The sequence below is a fragment of the Aethalodelphis obliquidens genome, unplaced genomic scaffold (genome assembly GCF_003676395.1).
Source record: "Aethalodelphis obliquidens isolate GAN/ISIS:26980383/991018 unplaced genomic scaffold, ASM367639v1 scaffold18, whole genome shotgun sequence".
Lineage (NCBI taxonomy): Eukaryota > Metazoa > Chordata > Mammalia > Artiodactyla > Delphinidae > Aethalodelphis > Aethalodelphis obliquidens.
Window position 1 is genome coordinate 10,585,272 of NW_020837962.1, and position 9,851 is coordinate 10,595,122.

At 42.5% G+C, this 9,851-nt stretch overlaps 1 protein-coding gene across 2 annotated transcripts in view; it reads right to left on the reverse strand.

Moving 5' to 3' along the window:
* The window catches only part of DNASE1 (deoxyribonuclease 1), a 28,083-nt gene extending 18,333 nt beyond the window's left edge, over positions 1-9,750 (reverse strand). The window contains exon 1 of one of the 2 annotated variants that reach the window (XM_027117565.1): positions 9,643-9,750. The gene's annotated coding sequence lies outside the window, so the exon portion shown is untranslated. Of the gene's footprint in view, positions 1-9,522; positions 9,620-9,642 lie in introns of those variants that run through there. The other variant, XM_027117566.1, reaches the window with a different exon arrangement.
* Positions 9,751-9,851: the final 101 nt, after the last annotated feature.

The window sequence follows — 9,851 nt, forward strand, 5'->3', positions numbered from 1 at the left end:
CATTATGAGTGAAGACATATAACAGATAACCTAAGGCCACAAACGGAAGCTGGAGATGAGACTCCTGGGAAGATAAGACATTCAAAAACAGCTGTGTATAAAGAGGAAATGAAAAAAGCCACACACAGACCCAGGCAAAACAAATCCTCAGAAATGACCTTAAGCTTTCACCTGGGCTGATCCCTACGCTCAAAGCAAGTCCAGTCAATCAGTGAAGGAGTGCCCAGGCACAACAGAGCCAGTCTGCAAGGACAGGGAAAGGTGGTTGTTTTTTTTCAAATACCTAATTTTCAACAAAAACAATAAAAGGCAAACAAAGAAATAGGATAACATGGTTCATCCAAAGAACAATATAAACTGGCAAAAACTATCCCTGAGGAAGCACAAACATCAGATTTACCAGATAAAGACTTTCTAACAGCTGTCTTAAATATGCTCAAAGAGCTAAAGGAAAACACAAAGAGGGAAAGCAAATCTGGAAAATGATATTATGAACAAAATGAGAATATCTACAAAGAGAGAAATTATAAGGAAGAATCAAACAAAATTCTGGAGCTGAAAAATATAATAAATGAATGAGAAAATTCATAGAGAGGTTCAACAGCAGATTTGAGCAGGCTGACGAAAGAATCAGAGAACTTGAAGACACATGAAATTATTGAGTCTGAAGATCAGAAAGAAAAAAGAATGAAGGAAAGTGAACAGATGGACTTCCCTAGTGGTGCAGTGGTTAAGAATCCGCCTGCCAATGAAGGGGACATGGGTTCGATCCCTAGTCTGGGAAGATCCCACATGCCACGGAGCAACTAAGCCCGTGCACCACAACTACTGAGCCCGCGCTCTACAGCCTGTGAACCACAACTACTGAAGCCCGAGCACGCTAGAGACTGCGCACTGCAACTGCTGAGCCCATGCTTGCAACTACTGAAGCCCCACGCACTCTAGGGCCCGCATGCCGCAACTACTGAAGCCCATGCGCCTAGAGCCCGTGCTCTGCAACAAGAGAAGCCACTGCAATGAGAATCCCGTGCACTGCAACAGAGTGTCCCTTGCTCGCCACAACTAGAGAAAGCCCGTGCGCAGCAATGAAAACCCAACGCAGCCCAAAAGAAATAAGTTCATTAAAAAAAAGAAAGATATCAAAGCAATAGACTAACTTTACACCTTAAGGAAATGAGAAAAGCAAACTAAACCCAAAGCTAGCTGGAGGAAGGAAATAAAGAATACAGTGGTAATAGAGAAAAACAAAACAACAGAGACCAGTTGTACTTCTATACACTAACAATGAACAATCCTAAAATGAAATTAAGAAAACAATCCCATTTACAATAGCATCAAAAAGATTTAAAATACTTGGGAATATGGGGACTTCCCTGATGGCACAGTGGTTAAGAATCTGCCTGCTGATGCAGGAGATATGGGTTCGGTCCCTGGTCCAGGAAGATTCCACATGCCGCGGAGCAACTGAGCCCGTGTGCCACAACTACTGAGCCCATGCTCTAGAGCCCACAAGCCACAACTACTGAGCACACGTGCCACAACTACTGAAGCCCACGCACCTAGAGCCTGTGTTCCGCAACAAGAGAAGCCACCACAATGAGAAGCCCACGCACCACAACGAAGAGTAGCCCCCACTCGCCACAACTAGAAAAAGCCCACACACAGCAACGAAGACCCAACGCAGCCAAAAACAAGTAAATAAAATAAATAATTTTTAAAAAATACTTGGGAATAAACTTAATCAAGGAGGTAAAAGACTTATAAACTGAAAAATACAAATCATTGCTGAAAGGAATTTAAAAAAGATATAAATACATGGAAAGACATCTCATATTCACAGATTGGAAGACTTAATTTTTTTAAAAAAATAAATTTATTTATTTATTTTGGCTGCATTGGGTCTTCATTGCTGTGCACAGGCTTTCTCTAGTTGCGGCAAGCAGGGGCTACCCTTTGTTGTAGTGCGCAGGCTTCTCATTGTGGTGGCTTCTCTTGTGGAGCACAGGCTGTAGGTGCATGGGCTCAGTAGTTGTGGCTTGTGGGCTCTAGAGCACAGGCTCAGTAGTTGTGGCGCACGGGATTAGTTGCTCCGTGGCATGTGGGATCTTCCCGGACCAGGGCTCGAACCCGTGTCCCCTGCATTGGCAGGCAGATTCTTAACCACTGCACCACCAGGGAAGTCCTTAATATTGTTAATAAGATGTTAGTACTACCTGAAATTATCTACCTATTTAAGCAATCCCTATCAAAACCTCAATGACTTTTTTTTTTCACAGAAATAGAAAAACCTGTCTTAAAATTCATATGGAATCTCAAGGGACCCCCAAATGTCCAAAACTACCTTGAAAAAGTAGGACAAAGTTGGAGGTGTGTCTAACTTCCTGATTTCGAAACTTAGTACAAAGCTACAGTAATCAAAACAGTGTGATACTAGCATAATGACATATAAACCAATATAATAAAGAGCCCAAAATAAACACTTGCATAAGGTCAAGTGATTTTTCAACAACAGTGCCAAGACTATTCAACAGGGAAAGAACAGTCTTTTCAACAAATGGTACTGGGAAAACTGGATGTCCACATACAAAAGAACGAACTTAGCCCCGTGCCTCATTTTATAACAAAAAATAACTCAAAATGGACAAAGGCCTAAATGTAAGAGCTAAAACTATAAAACTCTTAGAAGCAAACATAGGGTAAAACTGCACAATATTGGATTTGGCAGTGATTTCTTGGATATTACACCAAAATCACCAACAAAAGAAAATATAGGTAAACTGGACTTCGTTAAAATTAAAAACTTTTGTGCATCAAAGGACACTACCAGGAAAGTGAAAAGACAACCATGAAGTGGGAGAAAATATCTGGAAATCATTTATCTTATTACAGTCTCGTATTGAGAATATATAGAGAACTCCAACAACTAAACAAAAACCAAACAACCAAATTTAAAAATGAGCAAAGAAAAAAAAAATGGATAAAGGACTTGAATAGACATTTCTCCAAAGAAGATATGCAAATGGCCAATAAGCACATGAAAAATGCTCATCATTAATTAGCAGGGAAATGCAAATCAAAACCGTGATGAACTATCACTATCCACCCATTAGAATGGCTATCATTAAAAAAAAATTACAAGTTTTTATGAGTATATGGAGAAATTGGAATCCTTGTGCACTGCTGATAGGGATGTAAAATGGTGCAGCCACAGCGGAAAACAGTATGAGATTCCTCAAAAAATTAAACATAGAATTACCATGATCTAGCAACTTCACTTCTAGGTATCCAAAAGAATGGAATGATGAAAAAGTTCTGGAGATGGATAGTGTGTGGATAGTGGTGATGGTTGTACAACAGTGTGAAAGCATTTAATGCCACTGAGTTGTATACTTAAAAATAGTTAAAATTGTAAATTTTATGTTACATAGATTTTATCACGATGAAACACCATTCAGCTAACAGCACACTTAACACTGAGAAATTAGATGCTTTCTTACTAAGATCAGAATGCTTTCTTACTAAGAATGCCTTATTTTTATCACTCCCATTACTGGAAGTCCTAGGTAATACGACAAGAAAAGGAGATAACAGTTATACAGACTGAGAGGGAAGAAATAAAATAGTCTTTGTACATAGATGACATGATTCTCTATGTAGAAAATCCCAACAAATCAATTAAAAAAAACCCTCCTAGGACTAATAAATGACTATGTCAAAGTTGGACAATACAAGATTTATACACAAGGGGCTTCCCTGGTGGCACAGTGGTTAAGAATCCACCTGCCAATGCAGGGGACACAGGTTCAAGCCCTGATCCGGGAAGATCCCACATGCCGCGGAGTAACTACTGAGCCTGCACTCTGGAACCCATGCGCCACAACTACTGAGCCTGCACTCTAGAGCCCACAAGCCACAACTACTGAAGCCTGCGCACCTAGAGCCTGTGCTCCGCAACAAGAGAAGCCACTGCAATGAGATGCCCGTGCACCGCAACAGAGTAGCTCCCACTTGCCACAACTAGAGAAAGCCCGCACGCAGCAACGAAGACCCAACGCAGCCAAAAATAAATAAATAAATAAATTTATTTTAAAAAAGATTAATATACAAGGGTCAGTTGCTTTCTTATCTACCAGCAACAGGACTTCTGGTTTCTAGTTCCACATGTGAGGAGGCTGGAAGTCACCACTCTGTCCTGAACACCTTTTTTTCAACTCTTTTGAGCAAATACCTAGGAAGAGAATTACTGGGTCATGTGGTAATTCTATGTTTATCCTGTTAAGGAACCACCAAACTGGTTTCCACAGCAGCTGCACCATTTTGCACCTCTAGGAATGTATGAGGGTTCCAATTTCTCCACATCCTCACCAACACTTATTTGCTGTTTTGGGGGTTTTGGCTTCTTTTTTAATGGCTGTCCTAATGGGTGAGAGATGGTATCTCATGGTGGTTTTGACTTGTATTTCTCTAATGACTAATGATGTTAAGCATCTTTTTACGCGCTTGTTAGCCATTTATATATTTTCTTTGGAGAAATGTCTATTCAAGTTCTTTGCCCATTTTCTTTTTTTTTTTAAGATTATCATTTTTAAAAATTTTATTTTTTGGCTATGTTGGGTCTTCACTGCTGCACACGGGCTTTCTCTAGTTGCTGCGAGCGGGGGCTACTCTTTGTTGTGGTGGGTGGGCTTCTCATTGAGGTGGCTTCTCGTTGCAGAGCACAGGCTCTAGGCGTGCGGACTTCGGCAGTTGTGGCGCACAGGCTCTAGGGCTCACGGGCTCTAGAGCACAGGCTCAGTAGTTGTGGTGCATGGGCTTAGTTGCTCACGGGCTCTAGAGCACAGGCTCAGTAGTTGTGGTGCATGGGCTTAGTTGCTCCACGGCATGTGGGATCTTCCTGGGCCAGGGATCGAACCCGTGTCCCCTGCATCGGTAGGCAGATTCTTAACCACTGCACCACCAGGGAAGTCCCTTTGCCCATTTTCTAATTGGGTTTTTCCTTTCTGTCGTTAAGTGGTAAGAGCTCTTTGTATACTGTGGATAACAGACCCTTATAAGATATATGATTTTAAAATGTTTCCTCCCATTCTGTGGGTTTTCTTTCCCCTCTCTTGATAGTCCTCTTTGATGCACCAAAGCTTTAAATTTTGATGAAGTCCAGTTTATCTACTGAATTCTTTTGTTGCTTGCTTGTGCTTCTGGTGCTCTATCTAGAAACCATTGTCAAATCCAAGGTCATGAAGATTTACCTGTTTTCTTCTATGAGTTTTATGGTTTTACTCTTACATTTAGGTCTTTGATCCATTTTGAGTTAATTTTTCTATATGTATGGTATGAGGTAAGAATCCAACTTCATTCTTTTACATGTGTATATTCTGTTGTCCCAGCATCATTCGTTCAAGAAATTACTGTTTCCCCATCGAATGGTCTTGGCATTCTTGTGAAAAATCAATTGCCCATGAATGTATGGGTTTATTTCTGGGCACTTAATTCTATTCCACTGATTTGAATGTCTATTCTTATGCCAGTAGCACAGTCTAGATTACTGTAGCTCTGTAAGTAAGTTTTGAAATCAGAAGTGTGCATCCTCCAACTTTGTTCTTTTTCAAGATTGGCTATTTAGGACCCCCTGCAATTTCATATGAACTTCAAGTTTTTCCATTTCTGCAAAAAGTCTATTGGGATTTTGGCAGGTATTACACCGATCTGTAGATTGCTTGGGGGGAGTATTGCTATCTTAACAATATTAAGTGGAAGATGACTTAATTTTAACATCAAAATTATGAGTGGCATTATCAACTTTATTAAGGAGAATGCTGTTCTGCAGTTGAGGTCAGTACGTCTGCATGCAACCTCCCCTCAAACTCACCTAGCAAAATTAACAGAAGTATATATCCCACAATGGCAGCAGTGGTAGACAGAAATGCAGCATAACCTAGAATGACTTTTGTACACTTTGACATGTGAAACAGTCATTTCCCCTCTGGATTTCAACAATTTTGGCAGTGTAGGAAACAGGATTATACAACAGTAAATAAAAGCTTATATGACCAAAGAACTGAGAATATAGACAACTCTTCCCTTGTTCAATCTGCCCTCTCCCTAGCCCCTGCCAAGATAAATGAGAGGCAGCTGGGCAGGTTTTGGTTTTGTAATTTATAACCAAACCACAGACCTGGGAAAAGGGCCTTTCACTTCTTCCACAGAACTGTTTAAAACATTAACTCTGTGGAAGATGCCAGAAGTTTCCAAAAAGGAAATATTCCAGGAGGGTAATGAAGTGATAATCATAGCATATTCAACCTTTGCCTGTTTCCCCTGGACCCCAAATCTACTCCTGTGGGCTTCTATGGGCTTGAAAATCAGAGCCTCCACTTGGAATAACACTCTTTACATTGTGTCTAAATTTTTCCACACACTTCTGCATCTATTCTCTTTCTGAAAAACTATGTAAAGTTTATCAAACATAAGGACAATTCTGACCTTTTAATATATTAAATGTTCCTTCATGTCCCTGGCTTTAGTGTTTTGGCAGGGAAGTTCTGCCACAAATGCCGGCGGGGAGCAAACATGCAGTATTCCCACTGAAATAACATGGACTCGATAACATTGTTTTTGGATATTGTCCCTCAGCTTAGTCACACTGGGTGACTCCTGTAATTCCAGTGGAAGAGTGTGAACCTCAGAGCTTCTGCTGGAGCTAAGTCACAATTGGGTCCAGGTCAAGGGGGCTCCCATGGTTCACCTTGGGTCAAAGAGAAAGCTGCCCCAGAACTTTGCTCCTTGAAGGGAGGAATCATGTCTAACTCTAAATTCCAATCAGCCCTCACTCAGCTTTTGGCATCTCTTTTACATTTAGCCTATAGGATTTGCTCAGTAGGTATTGGCTAAATGTAGTGACCATCAGTCTCTAACTTAGAGACCATCAGAATCATCTGTGAAACTTTCAAAAGACACAGGCTGGGAACCCTACCCAAGATTTATTTAGCAGGTCTAAGGGTGGTGTCCAAGTATTCCAGTTTAAAATATTCCACAGGTAAATCAGTTGAGAAGCTAAGGTTTAAGGAACACTCCCCTCTCTAAACTACACTTCAATAACTCATTTTGCTTAAAATGGCCAGATTGAGCAGGTGACAGAGGGGAGAAAGGGAGCAGTTTTCTTCCCCAGGCTTCTAAGAGATTTAAATCCTAAATTAGAGAAAAATATGCATCACCTTCACAACTGTCCTTCACATCATCGCAGCCATGTCCCCATGCATTAATCAATTTTTTGTACTGTACTGTATGATGTTTTGACATCTTAAAAATCTCGCTGGTGTGGAGAGACTAACCTTCCCAGGACTAACTAATTCCCAAAGATAGTAATCAATTTACTTGGGAGCAGCCTCTGACATGCACACTCATCAATTCCTTTATCTCCCACAGATGAAGTCAATATTGCCCCTGCCCTGAATCACCCCAGGCCAGGTACCAGGCATCTAGGGACCATCCCTGTAGCCCAAAGCCCACCCTAATTACTCAAACTAGCTAGTTCTAAACTGTTTACCTTGCCCTGCCTTGCCTTTTTCAGTGAATAAGACTCCAACCTAGGCTTTCCCCTCATTCCTGCTTCTGCCTCCTGACCAAAACCTTCCCTGTGTGGCATGGCATGCCCTCTTCTCTCTGGAAATGTAATACATTTTTCTTTCAATGGCACTGGCTTCTCCGTGTTCTCACCCAGTCACTTCTTATAAATTAATATCCCACTGGTACAGATGAGACACTCCACCGCTACCACTCTTGTGCTGTCTACTTAGCTAATCCAGTTGGAAACCATATTACAAACTAACTTAGGTTTCCAAAACCAGAGAGCAAGTAACACCTCTTAGCACCTTCATACACAGAAAGTTCTTCGAAGTCCTATTAGCATTTGAAACTCAACACTCAGAACTAAATGCTGTATGACCCAGCAATCAGTCTTAGGTATATACCCAAGAGAACAAAAACACAAACACTCATACACGAATGTTCACATGACCATTAGCTGTGATAGTCAAAACGCGGAAACAGTCCAAATGTCCATCAACTGATAAATGGATAAATAAAATGTTGTATATCCATAAAGGGGAATATTATCCTATCATTAATAGAACTGAAGAATTGATTCATGCTACATGGATGACATTTAAAAACATTACGTTACATAAAAACATTACATTAAGTAAAAGCCAGACAGAAGGCGACATATATTGTACGATACTGTAAGGCCCGTTGGCCCGGGTGAAAGGAGGCCCGGGGGGTAAGAGAAAACATCGACCAGTATGAGGAAGGAGAGGCATTGGGACATAACGACCTCACCTGTTCTGGGAATCAACAAGAGACTCTATAACTTTCTGCCCAGAAAACAATGGGGCTGACGGTAAAGGAAAATGGGCTTATGCCCCACAACAGACCAACCAACACCTGGCCTGCTGTATTCTCACCAAATAAGGAATTACCCTGTATAGCAAACCCCCCCACCCGCAAACCACCCTTCCCTTACACCCCAATAAAAATCTCCCACGCCCAGGACTGGGCGCGACTTCTCTGGCCCCTTTCTCTCGGACCAGTGAACCTCGCCCCAGAGCGCTCCCTAATAAAGCTCCCTTGAAGCTTTCCTCTGTTTCGCGGTGCCGTTTGTTAAGATCCGACCTTACACGATACCATTTATATAAAATATACAGAATAGGCAAATCCATAGAAACAGAAAGTAGATTGGTGGTTGCCAGAGGGAGTAAGGGGGAATGAGGAGTAACTGCTCAGGGGTACAGAGATTTCTATTTGGGGTTATAAAATGTTCTGGAATTAGATTGTGATGATGGTTGCAAAATCTTGTGAATATACTAATAACCAACACTTTAAGAGAGTGAATTTTAAAATATGTAAATTTTATCTTAAGGAAAAAAGCTAAATGTATTAGCTCCCTTCCAAAACTACTCTCTCTCCTATGTTCATTATTTCAGTAACTAGGACCACGTTCTACTCAGATGCTCGGGCCAGAAACCTATAACTTTTTTTTCGCAAAAACCTACAAATGTTAACAACTAATTAGGTCACGGCAATTCAAACGTCTTAATATCTCTCCCTTCCCCCACTCCAACTCCTAATTCAGGCCGCGCTCATTTCTCGCCTTCATTACAGCAGCTTCCTAATGGGCCTCCCGGCCTCCGGGCTTGCCTCTCCAGATCAATTTTTACATTGCAACTAGAACCTCCTTTACAAACAAAATCTTTACCGGCTCCCAATGACCCCAGGTTGAAGTTAGAACCTTTAGTAGATTTATAAAGTCTCTCAGACTTCAGCCCGCGGCGAACCTCTCCGGCTTCACGTTCCCCTCACGCCCGGACAGCCTGCACCTGGCAGCCTGGAGAGGGTGGGTATCGCCTAGGCCCCGGCCCGCATTGGGCGACCCGCCCTCCAGGCCTCAACCTGCTCGCAAGCGTCTCGGGAAGGAAGATTTTCCCTCACCCGCCACCCCCCGCCCCCAGCTCTGGCGCCTCCGTTTACCCGTCGGCTCCTCAGACCGGTACGCTCTGAGGGGCCGCCAATGAATCCGCATACATTTCCTGTGTGAACCGTGGTGCACCCAAATTTCAACTTAAAACTGCGGCGGAGCCCTAAACTCACCCCAACTCTTCCTCAACACTTAGTAGACTTTGCCGGGCGCCGTCTAGAAACGCAGCCACATGGCCCACGGGCGCAGCGCTCCGCCTAGTCCCGCCCTGCCGCTCGCCCCGGCCCCGGAGGAGTATGGGAAACGAGCCTTGTAGATCGCTCTGCGCCTGCGCAGACGCAATTCGCCGCCGGGGCGCCAAGCGGCGCATGCGCAGGCGCAT